The following is a 24,709-nucleotide window of genomic DNA, read 5'->3' on the forward strand; positions in this document are numbered from 1 at the left end:
AAGGAAAAAAAAATAAAAACATCCCCACACCATGATGCTGCCACCAACATGCTTCACCGTAGGGATGGTGCCAGGTTTCCTCCAGACATGACGCTAGTCATTCAGGCCAAAGAGTTCAATCTTGGTTTCGTCAGACCGGAGAATCTTGTTTCTCATGGTCTGAGAGTCTTTAGGTGCCTTTGGCAAACTCCAAGCGGCTGTCATGTGCCTTTTACTGAGGAGTGGTTTCTGTCTGGCCATTACCATAAAGGCCTGATTGGTGGAGTGCTGCAGAGATGTTTGTCCTTCTGGAAGGTTCTCCTATCTCCACAGAGGAACTCTGGAGCTCTGTCGAAGTGACCATCGGGTTCTTTGTCACCTCCCTGACCAAGGCCTTTCTCCCCCAATTGCTCAGTTTGGCCAGGTGGTCAGCTCTAGGAAGAGTCTTGGTGGTTTCAAACTTCTTCCATTTAAGAATGATGGCCACTGTGTTCTTGGGGACCTTCAATGATGCAGAAATGTTTTGGTACCCTTCCCCAGGTCTGTGCCTCGACACAATCCTGTCTTGGAGCTTTACGGACAATTCCTTTGACCTCATGGCTTGGCTTTTGCTCTGACATGCACTGTCAACAGTAGGACCTTATATAGACAAGTGCGTGCCTTTCTAAATCATGTCCAATCAATTGAATTTACCACAGGTGGACTCCAATCAAGTTGTATAAACATATCAGGATGATCAATGGAAACAGGACGCACCTGACATCAATTTCGATTCTCATAGCAAAAAATTCTAAAAACCTGTTTTGGCTTTGTCATTATGGGTATTGTGTGTAGATTGATGAGAAAATAAATAATTTAATCCATTTAGAATAAGGCTGTAACGTAACAAAATGTGGAAAAAGTCAAGGGGTCTGAATACTTTCCGAATGCACTGTATGACACACAGACGAGACCTAATCCAGCCTTTCAGCCCAACCACACAAAGTAACAATTTAATTCCTGCCCTCGCCAACTGCAGGGGAATGGTTGTCATGTCCTCTGTTCCAGAGCCACAGTGGATGGACTACATCATGATGAAGCAGAGTGTCATAGTCCGTGTATGTAGGTGGCAGGGAAGTCAGGCGCAGGAGAAAACAGAGTGGTTAAAAAATGGAGTATTTATTTCCAAAACTAACTCCAAAACCCACGTAGAAAATAATCCAGGTAAACAGTAACCCGTCGCACACCGATACATAAACAACACGTACATAACATAACAAACAATCACCGACAGAGAAATGAGGGGAAGCAGAGGGTTAAATACACAACATGTAATTACTGGGATATGAAACAGGTGTGTAAAGAGACCAGACAAAACCACTGGAAAATGAAAAACTGATCAATGGTGGCTAGAAGACCGGTGACGTCGATCGCCGAACACCACCTGAACAAGGAGGGGCATCAACTTCAGTAGAAGTCGTGACACAGAGACAGATGCTGCAGAGGATACTGAGGCTTGGTCTTTACATTGGATCCCATGATGGACATTCAAGTGGATGGATAGACTCTTAAAATACTTATTTTAATGGAGATACAACCTGTTCTGTGTGTTTCGTCTGTAGACTTGAATTGGATCCATACGTCATTGATGCAAGCTGCTTGTAGTGTTTTCAGTATACCATTTGAAAGGATACCACAGTCCTGTTTGGTACAGACAGTTCCTGGATGACAATTCTAGTGAACATTATGTATTGTGAGATTTTATCTCTGTTGTTAGGTCTATAAGTGGATGGGGCAAAGCACTAAGACTAGAGGTCTACAGAAAGAGAAATGCTGTAGTCATAACTGGTGAATATAAGCCTAAAACTGCTGGATGATTCCTCTAATTTGTCATCACATGTTATCACATTTCATTCAAAGATTGATTGAGCATAATCTGGAAAAGTGCGAAATTTTCAATCTTCCATTTCTCTAAATTGTATTTTTTAAACTGGCGAAGAGCAGAATCTTTGCATAAACTGGTATTGTTTTCCTTTTCCAGTTTGTTCCCTGCTGTTATTGTTTCACTATTCCCGGCTGTTCAGAATAGGTGCCTCCCATTATATTTTTAAATCTTTGTTAAACTGTACATTGGCTGCCTTTGTATCCCCATAATACAATGAGAGTTTCAGATAGAGTGGCTGAATATGTCTGGTCAGCCTATTTTCCCATACCAGGCTCAACACTGTTCATATCGTCCATTAAACAGAACTCATATTAATTATAGTCAATGCAGACTGCATGGCAAAGCATTTTTTACAGATTTGCATTGGAAAGAGACAAACTATCCAGGGGTGAGTGAATTTTTAACTATTTTGTTAGGATTGTTCTTTTCTGTTTGTGTTTTCAATTGTTATGATAAAGGGAAAGGAGGAACAACCTTTTCTGCTGTTACAATTTCCTTTGCATTGTATCCCCCTCACTGATATGGGCATATTCTAGCATTATTGTGTATCAACAGCTGTTTGAGAAGTTATGAGATAATGAGTGACATTTTTTGTACAATTATTTATTCAACCATCTTAGACCAGATAAGAAGTCATTTTCTCTCACTGTTTGCAAAACAGTAGAAAATGTTCCTTTACATACACTACCGTTCAAAAGTTTGGGGCCACTTAGAAATGTCCTTGTTTTTGAAAGAAAAGCATGTGGGTGTCTTAATCATTTGGACTCTACTGTTTTAGGTAGTAGTGCACTGAGAGGTTCTGATTCACACGCTTGTCCCTTCTCAAACCTCCCCACCCCTTCCCCCAGGTTAAAACATGGGAGACTGGTCCATTCTCGGACGCTTCCTGTCCGAGGTGCAGAACCACTCCACAGTGATCGGCAAGATCTGGCTGACCATGCTGCTGATCTTTCGTATCCTGCTGGTGACCCTGGTGGGGGACGCGGTGTACAGCGATGAGCAGTCCAAGTTCACCTGCAACACCCTGCAGCCCGGCTGCAACACCGTCTGCTACGACACCTTCGCCCCCGTCTCACACCTGCGCTTCTGGGTCTTCCAGATCGTCTTGGTCTCCACGCCGTCCATCTTCTACATCGTTTACGTCCTGCACAAGATCGCCAAGGACGAGAAGCTGGAGATCCAGAGGGGGCAGGTGATGGCTGAGCGGACCTCCAAGAAGGTCTTTGGGCAGCTGGGAAGGGAAGGGCTGGAGAACATGGAGACTGGTATGCCCACCTACTGCCCTGGGTACAGGGAGGAGTGGGTTGGTCAGGAAGCGGAGGGGGTGGAGCAGAGCCTGCTGGAGGAGGACTATGGGGAGTTGGGGGAGGACCCCACTCAGCTCTCCAGCCAGGTGCTGCTCATCTACATCCTGCACGTGCTGCTGCGCTCCGTCATGGAGATCACCTTCCTGGTGGGGCAGTGCTACCTGTTTGGCTTCGAGGTGCTCCAACTGTACCGCTGCGAGACCTACCCCTGCCCCACCCGCACAGACTGCTTCGTGTCACGTGCCACTGAGAAGACCATCTTTCTCAACTTCATGTTCAGCATTAGCCTGAGCTGCTTTGTGCTCAACATCGCAGAGCTGCACTTCCTGGGCTGGGTCTACATCTTCCGCATACTGTGCTCCGCTTGCTCCACCTGCTTCCGCCCTGAGAAGGACCCTGTGGGGCTGTACAACCACCGCAACCCTCTGCTGCTGCAGCTCAAACACTCTCTGAGGGGCAGGCTGGTCCTGCAGACTCCCACTCCCATGGCCCAGGAGAAGGCTGGGGGCCACCTGCTCACTCACGTCCCAGCCATCTCCTTTGAGACCGATTCTACTGTGGAGTGCACCTCCAAGAGGACTCCGGAAGAGAGGGACCGGGTTAAGGTTAAACTGGCCAACATGGCCAAGATGGGACGGACTAAGAAGTCTTGGCTGTGAAAGGCCAAATCTGTGTGATTCTCAATGTAGCATTTTCCACTTTTGAAACAACACTGGGAAAGACAGAATAGCATAGGTTGCTCAGATTGGGCATTTGGAGAATGAGAGTATACTCCTGATTCAGAAAGAAAGATTCAGCTTTATCATCCATACCATAGCCTAAATTACATAAAGAACATTCAAACTGTTCCTGAGTTTCAAAAGACAGAGAAAAGTAAAACATTTTGCTGGAAAATTGTATACATTCAGTTTACAGTCATTATCTTCAGTCTGTTCAGGGTTCTTCAATACAAACACACCTGTTTCATAAAACATGACACGTTTTCACATTCTAACATTGTTTGTGGGATACTTTTCAATAATTCCTTGTAACTGTTGAAATACATAGCTGGCAGAGTAGTTTTGACCTGTGTGCAGACAGTCATTTATGTTGTCTAAAGGGACTTTGTCTCTTATAACATTATTCTTTATCAGAATAATCTAATCTGATTGACTGGTGGGTAGTCACTAACTATTTGTAGCATGTGTGCCTCTTTTTATTGATATTTGCATGGTATGTATGTGTATAGATCTTTAGTAATTAATGTTGAAATTATCCAAGGGTTTTTATTAATTGAAATGTTTATAGTTGGTGTCCCAATCTCAAATGCTCTCATATTTGCCCATAGTATTTAAAAAACGGCAGAATCAAACAGTATTGGAACAGTGACTTGTATTTCTCATCCAGAAGTGTAAGAATTTTAGAAGAATGTAATTTCAACAGTCAAATGTTGCACTGTTTGAGAAGACTGTGTATGGAAAACCTGCATTTGAATGAATTTAGTTGTGAGTTTGAAATTTGACCACAAGAGGTCACTATAATACTTTAAGTTATCAAACAGGGTTGTGCTGAAAATCAAATGAACCACAGCAAAATAAATTATTTGTAATTAAGAGGAAGATTAAAAAAGACATGTATAACGTACTTTCTTGATGAAATACATTCTAAAATGTAAATATTTGTTTTTCTGATCCAATGAACCATTGTATATCTGTTCACAATTTTGTGTCAAGACCCAGATGTGCCTAATTCGTTTATTAATACATTTACAAGTTCATAAATGTGCACTCTCCTCAAACAATAGCATGGTATTCTTTCACTGTAATAGCTACTGTAAATTGGACCGTGCCGTTAGATTAACAAGAATTTAAGCTTTCTTCCCATATAAAACATGTCTATGTCCTGGGATTTTTTTTTTGTTACTTACAACCTCATGCTAATCACATTAGCCTATGTTAGCTCAACCATCCCGCGGGGGGGGGGGAGAGACACCAATCCTGTGGAGGTTTTAACTACTTCCTGATAGTTCTGGTTGAAAATACAGAGTACATTCCTCTGCCCAGGCGTGGCTGATTTTACAACGTCTGCATAGGTATTTTGCATGTCAGCTAACCACATCATATGTTATAGCAGTCTGTCAGTGGATGACACAGTCAATGACTTGCACATAACCATTGGTGGATGCATGCAACGTCTGAGCAGGGGAACAAGACCTATATCTACATGGGACACATTCTTTTCACAGCACTTCAATACAAAATTATTTTCGTAGCAGGATAGGAGAGCTTTTTCGCAAACCTTAACCCTTTTCTTAACCTTAATCTCAGTCTCCTAACCTGTAACGTTAATTCTCCTAACCTGCTACGAAAAAGTAACTTAGATATTGAAGTGCTGTGAAACCTTCTAAGAGAGTACCAAACCTTTCTGCCAATAACAGCTAGTTTTCCGTTTTCGTCAACCACACCAGACCACTCCCAGACAGTCCTAGCAACATTTTTGCTTGAGAAATATTTTTTGCTAAAAAGCCATTTTCGTGGAAATCTATTACAGTAAAGTACTTAATTGTTACCCAGAAATGATTTGATATTGATATAAAAATGGCTGCATTGGACCTTTAACCCTGATAAAAAAATGTTTTACACTTTTACAGTGTTAGTTTCATCAGCTGTTGTACAGTATGATATAAAATAATTTTGACTGCACTGGGCCTTTAAAGGTGGGGAAACAAGTTTTCAGCGTTCAAACTAATTTAGCGGCAGTCAGATTCAGCACCATGGACAGTGAAGATTGGAATACACGCGATCTGACGATCAGAACAAGAGTTTTTCAAGACATCCAAAGTCACTTTACATCTGCAGGATGAAAATATATAAAATCAAACATTAAAATAAGTAAGTAGGCTATATTAAGGACAGTAAACATAAGGACATACTAACCATTGAGAACACTAAAAATGATTGCAGACTAACCAGGGAAATGAACTAAACAGAGGTTAAAGCTAGGATAACAGAGAATCTGGGTAAGCCTGTGTGAAGAGGTGTGTCTTTAGTGTGGACTTGAATAGTAAACTAGTAGGCCAAGGCTATTTTTACACTGTAAACAAATACATAACTTTGTGTTATGCAGCCCAGTGCAACATGGGTCGTATAAAGGGGACCAAGGCTCAGCGTGTAGAGTGTTCATACTTTTCTTTAATGAAATCACTTAACCAAAAACAACAAAACGACAACCAACAGTTCTGTCATGTACACTTGACAAAACGGAAAACAACTACTTCCACCCACACATGAAAAACAGGCTGCCTAAGTATGGCTTCCAATCAGAGACAACGATAGACAGCTGCCTCTGATTGGAAACCATACCTGGCCAAAACATAGAACACAAAAACATAGAAATAGAAATCTAGAAAAACCCCACATAGAAACAGAAAACCCAAAACACCCACCTGTCACGCCCTGACCACTCTACTATGGAAAAGGACCTCTTACAAGGGTCAGGACATGACAGTACCCCCCCCCCCCCCCCAAAGGTGCAGACTCTGACTGCACCCAAACAAAACCCAACAAAAACAACCCCAAACACAAAGGGAGGGCAGGGAGTGTGACAAACGTCTATGGCAGCTCATGTGCTACACCCAGAACCTTCCTCTCCCTCCGATCCTCCAGCAATGGAGGTGGCTCCGGCTCAGGGCGTAACCCCCATTCCGCCCGCAGATCCCTCCGCTTCTGTAACACTGGCCTGTGGATCATTATCGGAGGAATCGGACTGTAGATCATTACCGGAAGCTCCGTGCTGTAGACCACCGCTGGAGGTTCTGACCTACAGGCCGCCGCTGAAGGCTCCGGTCTGCAGACCGCCGCTGGAGGCTCCGGGCTGCAGACCGCCGCTGGAGGCGCCGGGCTGAGGAGCGTCGCTGGAGGCGCCGGGCTGAGGAGCGTCGCTGGAGGCGCCGGGCTGAGGAGCGTCGCTGGAGGCGCCGGGCTGAGGAGCGTCGCTGGAGGCGCGGGCTGAGGAGCGTCGCTGGAGGCGCCGGGCTGAGGAGTGTCGCTGGAGGCTCCGGGCTGAGGAGCGTCGCTGGAGACCGAGTGCTCAAAGCAGGCACCGGCCGTACTGGGCTATGGGGGCGCACTGGAGGAAGAGTGCGAGGAGCAGGCACAGGACGTACTGGGCTATGGAGGCGCACTGGAGGTCTGGAGCTTGGAGCTGACAAACCCCGTCCTGGCTGGATGGTTATTCTTGCCCAGCACGGGCGGAGCGCTGGTACAGGACGAACTGTGCTGCGCTGGTGAATGGGGGGTACCGTGCGTAGAGCAGGCGCAGGATAACCTGGGCCGAAGAGACGCACTGGAGACCAGATACGCTGAGCCGGCGCACTTCTTCCTGGCTGACGGCCAACTCTTGCACGGCAACGGTGAGGAGCTTGTACCGAGTGCACCGGGCTGTGAGTGCGCATGGATGAAACAGTGCGCATCACCGCATTGCACGGTGCTTGTTCAGTCACTTGCTCCCCACGGTAAGCACGGGAGTTGGCTCAGGTCTTACAACCGCCTTAGCCAATCTACCCGTGTGCCCCCCCAAAAAATGTTTTGCCGCTGCCTCTCGGCCTCCTGTTGCCTTCCTAGCCGTTCCTCCCAGTATCGACGTTCCGCCCTCGCTGCCTCTATCTCCTCCGGCGGGCGGCGATACTCTCCCGGCCTTGTCCACGGTCCTGCCCCATCTAGGATCTCCTCCCAGGTCCACTCCTCTGAGCCATACTGCTTGGTCCCGCTCATCCTCCTGGTGAGTGCACGCTGCTTGGTCCGTTGGTGGTGGGTAGTTCTGTCACAAGGGCTGTCTAAAGGGCACCAAGGCGCAGCGTGTAGAGTGCTCATACTTTTCTTTAACGAAACACTTAACCAAAAACGACAACCAACAGTTCTGTCATGTACACTTGACAAAACGGAAAACAACTACCCCGACCCACACATGAAAAACAGGCCGCCTAAGTATGACTTCCAATCAGAGACAACGATAGACAGCTGCCTCTGATTGGAAACCATACCTGGCCAAAACATAGAACACAAAAACATAGAAATAGAAATCTACAAAAACCCCACATAGAAACAGAAAACCCAAAACCACCCAAAACACCCACCTGTCACACCCTGACCACTCTACTATGAAAATGACCTCTTACAAGGGTCAGGGTGTGACACACAGGTCTATCTAGCCTGCTGCATATTTTTTGTTGTTGTTAGCTCACAGCATCACATGATGACGTAGGAAACAGAAACACTTAAAATCAGTGGATTAAAGTTGAAAGTAATTTCACGTCAAAAGGATGTGCAGGTGATCGAAATGGATGAAGAAGACAAGGTAATTCTAGTGAGTTAATTAAATGACACGGTGTAGCCTGTCAGCGTTGTAGGTTACTGCCTCCACCCATAGGCCTGGGCTTTAGTGGCAGGGGCACAGGTCAATACAGGCGCTCGCCTCTGCACTGAAGGAGCCAAGGGACGAGTCCCCGTTGCAGCTCGCATTTTCTCCTGCTACAGTATGGCCTACAATAATCTATTTGGTGGGCTTTGGCAGCCAATAATAGGATTTTATTGAAAGATGGTTTGGATTGAGACTAAATCAAAGAATAGAACGACATTGAAATGAATTTATGAACAAATATTTCCCAGAAGATGTTGACTAACGTCTGAACTTTAGGGTTCCACCTAAGGCTACATGGCTTATTAAAGGTCTACATGTCGTACCTATATAAACCCACAAGAGAGACAATATAGCAAAGGCAGGACGATATGTTACTGTGTTTTGACCAATGATTGGTTTTGACCAGCCGAGAGTGATGAAATTATTGGCAGTGCCCAGTGTAATTGTTCGATTGAAGGAGAAGGGGTATCGAAAACGTTTGACGGAAATTTCTCTCAATATTATTCCTACTGAGTGGGCAAGTAACCTCCTCCCAAAATACGATTTGTGATGTCATAAAGTTCTAACATTCCATGACGTAGCATGTAGCCCCAAATTACAGTACCTGCCTGCAATATTGTCCTCACTTTTGACTTGAACTCAACTTGAATGTAACCGACACAAACAATGACATGCTTTTCGAGATATAAAATAGCTTGAATGGATGAAGGGTAGGCTAAATGCTAAATAAATTGGGGGAAAGTAAAAAAAGAAAAGTAATCTAAGCTGATACAGTATTTATTGTAAAAAGCTAGAACATATTGCACAAACGGATGCACTATGGATGCACAAACCCTAACATAAATAATGAATCAGCAATATACAAATTGGCTTAATTATTTATTTACTAACTAATCAATCACAGAATTACATAAACACACACACAAATAGGTTAGACATTGGTTACTGACATGATAGAAAAGTCCCTAGTGGGCTAAGCCGATATGACGGATTGGTAGACAAAGGAAAGGGGTGGGGACAGTTCAAGAGCAGGAAACTCAGAGAGGATAACTACACTCATATAAATTGCTAATACTTTGAACACGAACAACCGCTCATTCGAAAATAAATGTCAATTTACATATTTACGAGTGTATGTTTTGGCTGTCCCACTCCGCGATCGCCAGTCCGTCTGCTGGATAATCAGTCGACAGAAAGCCTCTGGTTTGTGACCAGAGATCAGAGTCCGTCGGAGTTGTAGGTTGTTATAATGGATATTTCAGAGTCCCATTCGGAAATGTTCTAAGATCGGATGCGTTTAACAGATTAAAGTATTTAAACAGCTGCAGCCTGAATAATTGTTCTGTAGTTTGTAGATTTCTTAGCCATTTCAACATGGGCACCTTGTCCCGGCGTTATCTTGACAGAGTTGCCAACCATTTCAACATGTAGCGACAGCTCCATTTTCTGGTCTTATGTAAATTTAGTTGGAAGTGGCTTTTATACTAGAGTAGAAAAGGGGGCGTTCCATGATGCCAATGTAAATGTATGTACTCACAGGGTGTGGTCACGGACTAGTTAAAACTTTATATGAAAACCCATACTCTCATTTCCAAGGCTAACATCACATTTTATATTTTCAAAAGTATTCCTATACTCAATCATTTATTTTATTCAACATTCAGATGCAAACCCCATAATTGAGAAGTGTATACAAACAAAGAAACATTAATGTGTGTCTCTTGTCCTTAATGAGGTCACCAAATGAAACAAACTCGACATGACTGCCCCTTAAGTGTCTACGGACCATTCCCACATTCTCAAAAACAGAAATATTATTTAATTCTCCAATTTTGGGGATGTCTTGCAACCAGAATATTATTTAATTCTCCAATTTTGGGGAGTTCTTGCAAGCAGAATACTTCGGTTCTCTCTCTCAAAATTGAGAGTTTCTACCAGGAATTTATGACTGTTGGAAGGACAGAGAGTAAGAGAAGGGGGAGCCACGATATACAGTCGTGGCCAAAAGTTTTGAGAATGACACAAATATAACTTTTTACATAGTCTGCTGCCTCAGTTTGCATGATGGCAATTTGCATATATTCCAGAATGTTATGAAGAGTGATCAGATGAATTGCAATTAATTGCAAAGTCCCTCCTTGCCATGCAAATGAACTGAATCCCCCAACAACATTTCCACTGCATTTCAGCCCTGCCACAAAAGGACCAGCTGATATCATGTCAGTGATTCTCTCGTTAACACAGGTGTGAGTGTTGAGGAGTACAAGGATGAAGACAACTCTGTCAGGCTGATTGAGTTTGAATAACAGACTGGAAGCTTCAAAAGGAGGGAGGTGCTTGGAATCATTGTTCTTCCTCTGTCAGCCATGGTTACCTGTAAGGAAACACATGCCGTCATCATTGCTTTGCACAAAAAGGGCTTCACAAGGAAGGATATTGCTGCCAGTAAGATTGCACCTAAATCAACCATTTATCGGATCATCAAGAACTTCAAGGAGAGCGGTTCAATTGTTGTGAAGAAGACTTCAGGGTGCCCAAGAAAGTCCAGCAAGCGCCAGGACCGTCTCCTAAAGTTGATTCAGCTGCAGGATCGGGGTACCACCAGTACAGAGCTTGCTCAGGAATGGCAGCAGGCAGGTGTGAGTGCATCTGCACGCACAGCGAGGCGAAGACTTTTGGAGGATGGCCTGGTGTCAAGAAGGGCAGGAAAGAAGCCACTTCTCTCCAGGAAAAACATCACGGACAGACTGATATTCTGCAAAAGGTACAGGGATTGGACTGCTGAGGACTGGGATAAAGTCATTTTCTTTGATGAATCCCCTTTCCAAATGTTTGGGGCATCCGGAAAAAAAGCTTGTCCGGAGAAGACAAGGTGAGTGCTACCATCAGTCCTGTGTCATGCAAACAGTAATGCATCCTGAGACCATTCATGTGTGGGGTTGCTTCTCAGCCAAGGGAGTGGGCTCACTCACAATTTTGCCTAAGAACACAGCCATGAATAAAGAATGGTACCAACACATCCTCCGAGAGCAACTTCTCCCAACCATCCAGGAACAGTTTGGTGACAAACAATGCCTTTTCCAGCATGATGGAGCACCTTGCCATAAGTCAAAAGTGATAACTAAGTGGCTTGGGGAACAAAACATCGATATTTTGGGTCCATGGCCAGGAAACTCCCCAGACCTTAATCCCATTGAGAACTTGTGGTCAATCCTCAAGAGGCGGGTGGACAAACAAAAAAACACAAATTCTGACAAACTCCAAGCATTGATTATGCAAGAATGGGCTGCCATCAGTCAAGATGTGGCAGAGAAGTTATTGACAGCATGCCAGGGCGGATTGTAGAGGTCTTGAATAAGAAGGGTCAACACTGCAAATACTGATCAATGCATCAACTTCATGTAATTGTCAATAAAAGCCTTTGACACTTATGAAATGCTTTTAATTATACTTCAGTATTCCATAGTAACATCTGACAAAAATATCTGAAGACACCGAAGCAGCAAACTTTGTGAAAATTAATATTTGTGTCATTATCAAAACTTTTGGCCACGACTGTACACCCAAAAGGGCCATGTCGTGGCAACGTGATCAAACTGGATCTGTAGAAGAGAAAACACCAGAACAACCTGAAACCAGTAAAAGCGAGGCAATATTGCAAGAGGTCAACTCAATTGGACTTGGTGCTCTCCTTAAATGCCAAATTGAGAACTCTCAACCATTACTGTATCTCTGTTATTCCAAAGAGGTCTTTTCCCAGGTTGTGGCTATACAGCTGAAGTCGGAAGTTTACATACACCTTAGCCAAATACATTTAAACTCAGTTTTTAAAAACTCCTGACATTTAATCCTTGTAAAAATTCCCTGACTTAGGTCAGTTAGGATCACCACTTTATTTTAAGAATGTGAAATGTCAGAATAATAGTAGAGAGAATTATTTATTTAATCTTTTATTTCTTTCATCACATTCCCAGTGGGTCAGATGTTTACATACACTCAATTAGTATTTGGTAGCATTGCCTTTAAATTGTTTAACTTGGGTCAAACGTTTCAGGTAGCCTTCCACAAGCTTCCCTCAATAAATTGGGTGAATTTTGGCCCATTCCTCCTGACAGAGCTGGTGTAACTGAGTCAGATTTATAGGCCTCCTTGCTTGCAGATGCTTTTTCAGTTCTGCCCACAAATTTTCTATGGGATTGAGGTCAGGGCTTTGTGATGGCCACTCCAATAGCTTGACTTTGTTGTCCTTAAGCCATTTTGCCACAACTTTGGAAGTATGCTTGGGGTCATTGTCCATTTGGAAGACCCATTTGCGACCAAGCTTTAACTTCCTGACTGATGTCTTGAGATGTTGCTTCAATATGTCCACATAATTTTCCACCCTCATGATGCCATCGATTTTGTGAAGTGCACCAGTCCCTCTTGCATCAAATCACCCCCACAACATGATGCTGCCACCCCCGTGCTTCACGGTTGGGATGGTGTTCTTCGGCTTGCAAGCCTCCCCCTTTTCCTCCAAACATAACGATGGTCATTATGGCCAAACAGTTCTATTTTTGTTTCTTCAGACCAGAGGACATTTCTCCATGTGGTGCAGTTGCAAACTGTAGTCTGGCTTTTTTTATGGCGGTTTATATATATATAGGACTCGTTTTACTGTGGATATAGATACTTTTGTTCCTGTGTCCTCCAGCATCTTCACAGGGTCCTTTGCTGTTGTTCTGGGATTGATTTGCCCATTTCGCACCAAAGTACGTTCATCTCTAGGAGACAGAGCGCATCTCCTTCCTGAGCGTTTTGATGGCTGCGTGGTCCTATGGTGTTTAGACTTGCGTACTAATGTTTGTACAGATGAACGTATGTAAGCTTCCAACTTCAACTGTAGGTCAGAGGTGGCAGATTTGAAAAGCACATCATCTGCTGCAGAGTTGCTCTTACAACTCCCTTGAAGTTTGTGACTTTTTGGACGGTATCATGTCTTACCTAGAAGACATGCCTGTGTCCAGTTCCTTGGCGTTGGAGGGATTAAGAGATACTCCATCCTCAGTCATTCAGAAGCTCTCCAGTGAAGAGTTCCAGATGAACGCTTCCAACAAAGTGCAAAGAATACTGATAAAATCAGTGAGTAGCTTTCACAGGAAAGTCAGTTCCAGCCAGACGGATTCTCAGATGTTGCCAGCAATATCAACAATTTCCTCGAGGCATACAAATTCAACTGCTTTTGAAATCATTGGATCAATTACAAACTACATGAAGAGCCTTTTCCCACCCACAGAGTCTTCTACTACTCTATGGGAGGCAGACTCTATGCTTCAACAGAGCGATGATAAAAGCTTAGAATTCACTGAGGCCACACCTGAAGGCTCCCAGTCTGGTGTGGAAGTATCTGAGAAGAAGATCTGGACTACTGCAAAGACTATTTACCACAATGTGAAGACATACATGAGGAATTATTTCACATGGCAAAAGCAACAAAGGCTCAAGCCAAAAAGACCCATTTCTGGTTTCAATTCAGAATGAGCTGTCACAATCTGACCAAATGGTGACTGCATGAGAGCTTTCACAAATAGAGAATATGGTTGGAATTATGTTGGAGGACGTTGAGAAGGAAGCAGTGAATGTGGTGAGGAACTGGTCTACCAAGCGCCAGAGCGGTCTTACTCCTCGTTGTCATCCTCATCTGCCAGATCACAGAAGTCAGTGTGGGAATTTGCACTCCCTGGCACTCCCATCCCTTCTGAATTACCAGAAAGTACTACTCAGCCCATTTTGAGATGCTCAGTCATCGACATGGGCAAATCTACGAAGCTAAAAATATTGTTGTGTGATGCCAGGGAAAGCATATCTGCAATATTGAATACCATCATAAATTAGGTATATCCAGAGGATGAAGGGAAGGTTGCATCCCACCCTGATCAAACAGCTGCAATAGCAAGACTGGAGGAGCTCATATCTCAGGGTAGGATTGGTGCTCTCTCCTGTGATCTTACTCACCAAGTCAACCACATCATTTCTGAGAGCAACCCTTTGGTTCTGACAGTGGCGGCTGGGAAGAGTGCATCCGATTCAGTTCTTACGAAGCTGAAGAGGAATGACAAGAAGGTGGGGAAGCCCACAGCTTACGAGCTGGGTATGTGAAGCGCATCCTTCTTCCTAGCCTTGTGCCCTCTTTAGCATCAATGAGTTGGGCTCAGGGATTCAGTGTGACAGCTACCGTATCTGAAGACAGGATTTCATGCTATTTTTCTACATCGGCATTTTTTTACACAGTCAGTCTGTTTACCAAAGTAATGGTAAGCCAAGTCATGGACTTGTGGTTTCTGATGCACAAAGCAGAGGGTCATCTCCGACCTGATATAACTGATAACGGATATAGGTAGTCTACTGAGTGGTAAGCCCTCCCCTCTGCCATCTTTCTCTGCCATCAGCATGGCAACAAGTAAGACCTACAATGCTGCATGACGCCAACATAGATGAGGAAAGGGATGCCACCAGTTGTTCCAGCGTAGCTCAGAGCATTGCTTGTGATCAGATGTCAACCAGCCCAGATGTTGTCAAAGATGTCTCGCTTTCAGCCCCATCCTCTGATAACTTAGGCTGTGATGATGACTTCACTGGCCTCATCAGCATGTCAGTGGTGAGACTTCTGTCAAAAATTCTAACCAAACTGATCTGTACCCAGTTGGCATCACATGCACATCACAAAACCTGATTCCAAAAGTTATAGCCTTCAGGCTGGTGGTCAGGCTGCTTTGAGAACCAAGCTTATCCCGAGAACCTGAGGATTCATAAAGTCTACAAACATCTGTTGAAGGTGTTTGGCTCAGAGAAGATCCTCCAACTGGCCGTGTCGACTCACGACTCTACATTCAATAGGATTCTTGTGAAGTCATTGAGCTAGGAGCTTCTCCACAGTTGTGACGAGGCATCAAGGGTAGTCTCAAGAACATCTTTCGAAGCCACCCGGCCTGAGGCTTTTCCCATGGATGTGAAGGCTACCAAAGGGAAGCTGTCTTTCCTACAAAGGCTTGCCAGGCTGAAATTCGACTGAAAGGTACAGCAAACTTATTTAAATTAACAATTGTGTCAATGTGAGTAAACAATTCTATTTCGAGAAAATGTAAAACCATCCATTAATTCCAAAACCATTTATAAATATTATTGTGCTGGTGTGTAAGATGTGATTGTTATTACCATGACGTTGTTCCGCTGTGACTGTTGTTTTGACATGTTTTTGTCTTTCAACTCTTTCTTGGACATTTAAGATGGGGAACAAGAAGGATTCCAAGAAGAATTCCCGCCACCTTGAATACAAAGACCAGACTACTGCTAAAGATAGCATGTGTAAGTCCATGTTTGAGAAATTGGTGTAATAAATATTAAACCCTATATACATTATATATTATCGAGATATATATTAAGAGATTTATGTAAAATGAATTTGTTTCCAAGCCTCAAGATGCTGGTTCTCATTTATTTGTGAAAGTTATGTTGAGTTGAAACTGAGAATACAATATAACATAATTTCCAAATTAAAATGCATGTCAACTTTCTCTCTTCTGTAGTGCCCAGCATAGTGGCACATGCTACCACGTCTGGACTCCCAGAGTATCTTCCCTCCACCTCTCAACAGGAGAAGCCTCGCAAACGTCCCCTTCTAATCAGGATGTTTTTCCGCAATCTCCATAGGCAGTGGCGATTTTAGCATGTAAATCTTGGTTGGGCAAAAAAAAAAGTGGGATGCATGCCAGCAAAGCCACTACACAACACAACACTAAACAATACATTAATTGCACTATAATGGTGACAAACGGTGCTCACAAACTGTTAGGGCCTACATAAAGCTGTCCCAACAGCAGTCCCAACATCTTACCACTGCTACACCTGGCTATCAGTGGAGCCTTGTCTAGCAGCAAAACTGATCATTCAGCCTCATTTACTGCCTTTTAAAAAAACATAGCTGATTTGGCTGACTTGCTTGAACAAATGTGGTTTCTAATGAAGATTCAGATGTACAAACTATGGCAAAAAGGGACGACAAGCAGATAAGAGGCCATCAGTAATTTAGATTAAGACAATGAGCGAGCTTGAACAGGAAAGTGCACGGTGGTCCTTAATGGGCAAATTTTGTCATCAAAGTCTGGCATTCTCTGGATTTATTTATGGTGGTTTCAAAACAACTGGGAACTCAGAAAAAAAACAAGGTTGAATCATGATGACGTCATTGATCTTCTGGTCGTTGCTCTAGAAAGAGGCCGGATTTACAATTCCGAGTTGGATGACCATTCAAAACATATTTTCCCAGTCGGAGCTTGTTTATTCACAACTTCCCAGTTGTCTTCAACTCACTGAAGTCAAGTTTTCGCAGTTCCGAGTTCACAGTTGTTTTGAGCACGGCCCAAATCATGCTTCATTGACAGCATGTGTCACGACTTCCGCCGAAGTCGGTTCCTCTCCTTGTTCGGGCGGCGTTCAGCGGTCGGCGTCGCCGGTCTTCTAGCCATCATCGATCCACTTTTCATTTTCCATTTGTTTTGTCTTGTCTTCCCACACACCTGGTTTCAATTCCCTCATTACATGTTGTGTATTTAACCCTCTGTTCCCCCCATGTCCTTGTCCGGAATTGTTTATTGTAAGTGCATGTATCCGGGAGGGAGACGAGTGGAAGACGGCATTCAGTACCACCTCAGGGCATTATGAGTACCTCGTCATGCTGTACGGGTTGATGAATGCTCCATCAGTCTTCCAAGCCTTTGTAGACAAGAATTTCAGGGACCTGCACGGGCAGGGTGTAGTGGTGTATATTGATGACATTCTGATATACTCCGCTACATGCGCCGAGCATGTGTCCCTGGTGCGCAGGGTGCTTGGACGATTGTTGGAGCATGACCTATACGTCAAGGCTGAGAAATGCCTGTTCTTCCAGCAGTCCGTCTCCTTCCTAGGGTACCACATTTCCACCTCGGGGGTGGAGATGGAGAGTGATCGCATTGCAGCCGTGCGTAATTGTCCGACTCCCACCACGGTAAAGGTGCAGCGGTTTCTTGGGTTTGCCAATTACTACCGGAGGTTTATCTGGAGTTTTGGTCAGGTAGCGGCTCCCATTACTTCACTGCTGAAGGGGGGTCTAGTGAGTTTGCAGTGGTCGGCTGAGGCGGACAGGGCTTTTGGTCACCTGAGGGCTCTGGAAAGGGTGAACACAAAACGGGTGTTCCCGTGCTGGCCCATCCGGATCCCTCTTTGGTTTTAGTGGAGGTGGACGCCTCCGAGGCTGGGATAGGAGCCGTGCTCTCTCAGCGCTCGGATACGCCACCGAAGCTCCGCCCCTGTGCCTTCTTCTCGAAGAAGCTCAGCCCAGCGGAGCGAAACTATGACGTGGGGGACCGGGAGCTGTTGGCTGTCGTAAAGGCTCTGAAGGCGTGAAGACATTGGCTTGAGGGGGCTAAACACCCTTTTCTCATCTGGACTGACCACCGCAATCTGGAGTACATCCGGGCAGCGAGGAGACTGAACCCTCGCCAGGCAAGGTGGGCCATGTTTTTCACCCGTTTTGTGTTCACCCTGTCCTACAGACCAGGCTCCCAGAACGTGAAGGCAGATGCATTGTCCCGGCTGTATGACACAGAGGAGCGGCCCATAGATCTCACCCCCATAATCCCAGTCTCCTGCCTGGTGGCGCCGGTAGTGTGGGAGCTGGACGTGGACATTGAGCAGGTGTTACATGCAGAGCCCGCTCCCGTCCAGTGTCCCGCTGGGCGTCTGTACGTCCCATCTGCTGTCCGTGACCGGTTGATCTATTGGGCCCACACGTCACCCTCCTCTGGTCAACCTGGGATCGGTCGGACAGTGCGCTGTTTGAGCGGGAGGTACTGGCTAAGGATGTGTGGGTTTATGTTTCCTCCTGCTCAATGTGCGCCCAGTGTAAGGCTCCTAGGCACCTGTCCAGAGGGAAGCTACACCCCTTACCCGTTCCACAACGGCCTTGGTCGCACCTGTCGTTGGATTTTCTTACCGATCTCCCCCTCACAGGGTAACACCGTGATCCTGGTCTTTGTGGATCGGTTCTCTACGTCCTGCCGTCTCCTCCCTCTGCCCTGTCTCCCTACGGCCCTACAGACTGCGGAGGCCTTGTTTACACACGTCTTCCGGCACTACGGGGTGCCTGAGGATATAGTGTCTGATCGAGGTCCCCAGTTCACGTCTGGAAGGCGTTCATGGAATGTCTGGGGGTCTCGATCAGCCTTAGATCACCCCGAGAGTAATGGGCAGGTGGAGAGAGTAAACCAGGATGTGGGCAGGTTTCTGCGGTCTTATTGCCAGGACCGGCCGGGGGAGTGGTCGGCGTTCGTGCCCTGGGCCGAGATGGCACAGAACTCGCTTCGCCACTCCTCCACTAACCTCTCTCCCTTCCAGTGCGTACTGGCGTACCAGCCGGTTCTGGCGCCTTGGCATCAGAGTCAGACCGAGGCTCCTGCGGAGGAGAGGTGCTGGGTTCCGGTGGAGGACATGTTGGACCCTTCAATGCTGCAGGAGTTCCACCATCTTCATCCGGATCGCCCTGCGCCTCACCTTCCGGGTCGTCCCCGAGGCTGGTGTCGGCGCGCTACTGGAGCCGCGCATCAAGGGGGGGGGGGTACTGTCACGACTTCCGCGGAAGTCGGTTCCTCTCCTTGTTCGGGCGGCGTTCGACGTCGCCGGTCTTCTAGCCACCATCAATCCACTTTTCATTTTCCATTTGTTTTGTCTTGTCTTCCCACACACCTGGTTTCAATACCCTCATTACATGTTGTGTATTTAACCCTCTGTTTTCCCTATGTCCTTGTCCGGAATTGTTTATTGTAAGTGCATGTGCATGTTTATCTGGTGTGCGACGGGTTTTGTACCCATTGATTGTTTGTTCTGGATGCCGATAGTTTCATGTATTAAACTGCTCCGTTATAACCCAGTTTTTGCTCTCCTGCGTCTGACTTCCCTGCTGCCAGTATGCACCCCTTACAGCATGGCCAATGTTGAATTTTTAATTTGGAAAAGGGCCGCTTAATCACAGATTTGGTACTACACAGCCACTCCACTGAATAGCAAGCTAGTGATTGCCTTGCAATGCTTGCAGTTAGCCACTGTCACTGATTCCATCCAAACCACTCATTGTTGAATTTGCGATTTCCAACTTGTGTAATGTTCATGTCCAATGGCCGATGAGCACCGATATGTTTTATCTTTAATTTATCTTCATATGACAAGGATTAAAAAGGATTTGCCAGTAGATCGTCAACTTGATTCATGATGATGACTGCTAGCTAAGATTTTGAAAGTATGATGTTGACATGATCAGTCCAATCAAAGCTACTGTACATATAATGTGATTTGACGTAATTTTATCTGTGGTCAATGACCTTGAGCCTTCTTGGATGGGCACTTGTAATGTAACTCTATGGCAGCACCCAAGGGGCTAGAATTTTCTAGCTCTACCCTTAGACTTGGCAGTGAGGTAGTGTCCCCATGAGTGACAGAACACTGAGTCAATCACGGCACAATGCTCCATATTTTCTGCTGGCTTGCCCCACCACCACAGAAAGCACTGAGCTAGGCAGAAACACCTGCATTTAGGAGCTGCTTTACTCAAGAAAACAAATAAGAGACCATGTTTGTATGCAGCTTTATTAACTCAATGATATATATTTTTTGACATTGTTGCAAACGGATGTGACACGTATTAATGCCAAAATAACAGGCAAAACAGGCAAGCCCCCAAAATGATAAAGATGTGGGGCTCAAAACAGATGGGCGTTTCCCCACAAATAAAATGAAATTGAATTTGTCACATGCGCTGAATAATCAAATCAAATCAGCCCTCGTAATAGGGGTAGAGGCAGAGAATTCCAGTGGAAAGAGGGGAAACTGGCCAGGCAGAGACAGCAAGGGCGGTTCGTTGCTCCAGCCTTTCTGTTCACTTTCACACCCCTGGGCCAGACTACACTTAATCATAGGACCTACTGAAGAGATGTGTCTTCAGTAAAGACTTAAAGGTTGAGACTGAGTCTGCGTCTCTCACATGGGTAGGCAGACTATTCCATAAAAATGGAGCTCTATAGGAGAAAGCCCTGCCTCCAGCTGTTTGCTTAGAAATTCTAGGAACAATTAGGAGGCCCGCGTCTTGTGACCGTAGCGTACGTGTAGGTATGTACGGCAGGACCAAATCGGAAAGATAGGTAGGAGCAAGCCCATGTAATGCTTTGTAGGTTAGCAGTAAAACCTTGAAATCAGCCCTTGCCTTAACAGGAAGCCAGTGTAGGGAGGCTAGCACTGGAGTAATATGATCAAATTTTTTGGTTCTAGTCAGGATTCTAGCAGCCGTATTTAGCACTAACTGAAGTTTATTTAGTGCTTTATCCGGGTAGCCGGAAAGTAGAGCATTGCAGTAGTCCAACCTAGAAGTAACAAAGGCATGGATACATTTTTCTGCGTAATTTTTGGACAGAAAGTTTCTGATTTTTGCAATGTTACGTAGATGGAAAAAAGCTGTCCTTGAAACAGTCTTGATATGTTCTTCAAAAGAGAGATCACGGTCCAGAGTAACGCCGAGGTCCTTCACAGTTTTATTTGAGACGACTGTACAACCATCCAGATTAATTGTCAGATTCAACAGAAGATCTCTTTGTTTCTTGGGACCTAGAACAAGCATCTCTGTTTTGTCCGAGTTTAAGAGTTGAAAGTTTGCAGCCATCCACTTCCTTATGTCTGAGACACAGGCTTCTAGCGAGGGCAATTTTGGGGCTTCACCATGTTTCATTGAAATGTACAGCTGTGTGTCATCCGCATAGCAGTGAAATTTAACAATATGTTTTGAAATGACATCCCCAAGAGGTAAAATATATAGTGAAAACAATAGTGGTCCTAAAACGGAACCTTGAGGAACACCGAAATTTACAGTTGATTTGTCAGAGGACAAACCATTCACAGAGACGAACTGATATCTTTCCGACAGATAAGACCTAAACCAGGCCAAAACTAGTCCATGTAGACCAATTTGGATTTCCAATCTCTCCAAAAGAATGTGGTGATCGATGGTATCAAAAGCAGCACTAAGATCTAGGAGCACGAGGACAGACGCAGAACCTCGGTCTGACGTCATTAAAAGGTCATTTACCACCTTCATAAGTGCAGTCTCAGTGCTATGGTGGGGTCTAAAACCAGACTGAAGCGTTTCGTGTACATTGTTTGTCTTCAGGAAGGCAGTGAATTGCTGCGCAACAGCTTTTTCAAAAATTTTTGAGAGGAATGGAAGATTCGATATAGGCCGATAGTTTTTTATAATTTCTGGGTCAAGATTTGGCTTTTTCAAGAGAGGCTTTATTACTGCCACTTTTAGTGAGTTTGGTACACATCCGGTGGATAGAGAGCCGTCCAGAGTATGACTGTGGCAGTGAGTAGGTCCAGAGACATGTTGGACAAAACCCACTGAGTCGATGATGGCTCCGAAAGCCTTTTGGAGTGGGTCTGTGGACTTTTCCATGTGAATATTAAAGTCACCAAAAATTTGAATATTATCTGCGATGACTACAAGGTCCGATAGGAATTCATGGAACTCAGTGAGGAACGCTGCATATGGCCCAGGAGGCTTGTAAACAGTAGCTATAAAAAAGTGATTGAGTAGATTTCATGACTAGAAGCTCAAAAGACGAAAACGTCGTTGTTGGTTTTTTTGGGGTAAATTTAAATTTGCTATCATAAATGTTAGCAACACCTCCGCCTTTGCGGGATGCACGGGGGATATGGTCACTAGTGTAACCAGGGGGTGAGGCCTCATTTAACACAGTAAATTCATCAGGCTTCAGTCATGTTTCAGTCAGGCCAATCACATCAAGATTATGATCAGTGATTAGTTCATTGACTATAACTGCCTTTGAAGTGAGGGATCTAACATTAAGTAGTCCTATTTTGAGATGTGAGGTATCACAATCTCTTTCAATAATGGCAGGGATGGAGGAGGTCTTTATACTAGTGAGATTGCTAAAGTGAACACCGCCATCTTTAATTTTGCCCAACCTAGATCGAGGCACAGACACGGTCTCAATGGGGATAGCTGAGCTGACTACACTGACTGTGCTAGTGGCAGACTCCACTAAGCTGTCAGGCTGGCTAACAGCCTGCTGCCTGGCCTGCACCCTATTTCATTGTGGAGCTAGAGGAGTTAGAGCCCTGTCTATGTTCGCAGATAAGATGAGAGCACCCCTCCAGCTAGGATGGAGTCCGTCACTCCTCAACAGGCCAGGCTTGGTCCTGTTTGTGGGTGAGTCCCAGAAAGAGGGCCAATTATCTACAAATTCTATCTTTTGGGAGGGGCAAAAAACAGTTTTCAACCAGCGATTGAGTTGTGAGACTCTGCTGTAGAGCTCATCACTCCCCCTAACTGGGAGGGGGCCAGAGACAATTAATCGATGCCGACACATCTTTCTAGCTGATTTACACGCTGAAGCTATGTTGCGCTTGGTGACCTCTGACTGTTTCATCCTAACATCGTTTGTGCCGACGTGGATAACAATATCTCTATACTCTACACTCGCCAGTTTTAGCTTTAGCCAGCACCGTCTTTAGATTAGCCTTAACGTCGGTAGCCCTGCCCCCTGGTAAACAGTGTATGATCGCTGGATGATTCGTTTTTAGTCTAATACTGCGGGTAATGGAGTCGCCAATGACTAGGGTTTTCAATTTGTCAGAGCTAATGGTGAGAGGCTTCGGCGTCTCAGACCCCACAACGGGAGGAGCAGAGACCAGAGAAGTTTCGGCCTCCGACTCGCTTAATGGGGAGAACCGGTTGAAAGTTTCTGCCGGCTGAATAAGCGACACCGGTTGAGCATTCCTACAGCGTTTCCCTCCAGAAGCCATGAGAAAGTTGTCCGGCTGCGGGGACCATGCGAGGGGGTTTATACTAACGTTACTATCTGTACTTACTGGTGGCACAGACGCTGTTTCATCCTTTCCTACACTGAAATTGCCCTTGCCTAACGATTGCGTCTGAAGCTGGGCTTGCAGCACAGCTATCCTCGCCGTAAGGCGATCGTTCTCCTGTATATTATAAGTACAACGACTGCAACTAGAAGGCATCATGTTAATGTTACTTAGCTTCAGCTGTTTGATGTCCTGACGAACCATGTCCAGATAAAACCTCCGGGGTGAAAAAGTTGAATGAAAAAAGTTGAGTGAGGGAAAAACTAAAAATATACAGTAATGAAAAAGTAAAAACCGTGAAGTAGTCAGGTAGCAAAGTAAGATCGGCAACAAAACGCACACGTGAAATGCTTACCGTGAAATGCTTACTTACAAGCCCGTAACCAACATTAGTGTGATTAATGGAACACACACACATAGCACTTCAGATATGTCCCACAACCAACATTCAACCATATATCAATGATTCACTGTAAAATAAATGTCCTGTAAAATAAACCACACTTAATTTACAACAAATAAAATAATAAATGATGCCGGACACTCAGTGAGAAGGGAATGAACTGGTTAAACTTCTCAACAGAAACACTCAAATTTAAATTTTCTGTGGATAGCCTGCATTTACATTTTCTGTGTGCTAGTGTGACCTTTGACCTGTAGATGGTAGTAAAGGTATACTTTTGCTGCAGATCCACTTCTACAGCACAAACCTTTCTGGACAAGTAGCCTACACATTTGTCCCTAGCATGTGTGTGTGTGTGTGTGTTTGAGGCAAAAAAAGACTGAATATTGCAGTATACTTTTATGATACAGATTCATTCCTCATTCTGTAGCACTGCACAGCTATAGTTTTTTCAAATGCCAAATGTACCTGCAGCATGTTACTGGCTAGGCTTATCTGAATGACTTGTGTTGTGAGAAGAGAACCAGAATTCAAACAAAAACTCCTGGATGTAATTTTATAATATTGTTAGATCTTTTAAGTAACATATGGTAGCATACACGTTTCACATGGTAGCAAATCAAGCCAGCTAGTTGTATGTTACAACGTTACATTATATTGCCTTGCCAATGTTTGTGTGAATCCTATTCTCGCCTACCTTCCACATCAACAAGCGACGCACGCGCATCTTTGCTCAGCTATCTCCTGTCC

At 44.9% G+C, this 24,709-nt stretch overlaps 1 pseudogene; it reads left to right on the forward strand.

Moving 5' to 3' along the window:
• The first annotated feature begins 886 nt into the window (after positions 1-886).
• LOC106613089 (gap junction delta-2 protein pseudogene) lies at positions 887-5,065 on the forward strand (annotated as a pseudogene).
• Positions 5,066-24,709: the final 19,644 nt, after the last annotated feature.

The sequence above is a fragment of the Salmo salar genome, chromosome 09 (genome assembly GCF_965601325.2).
Source record: "Salmo salar chromosome 09, fSalSal1, whole genome shotgun sequence".
In the NCBI taxonomy this organism is placed as follows: domain Eukaryota; kingdom Metazoa; phylum Chordata; class Actinopteri; order Salmoniformes; family Salmonidae; genus Salmo; species Salmo salar.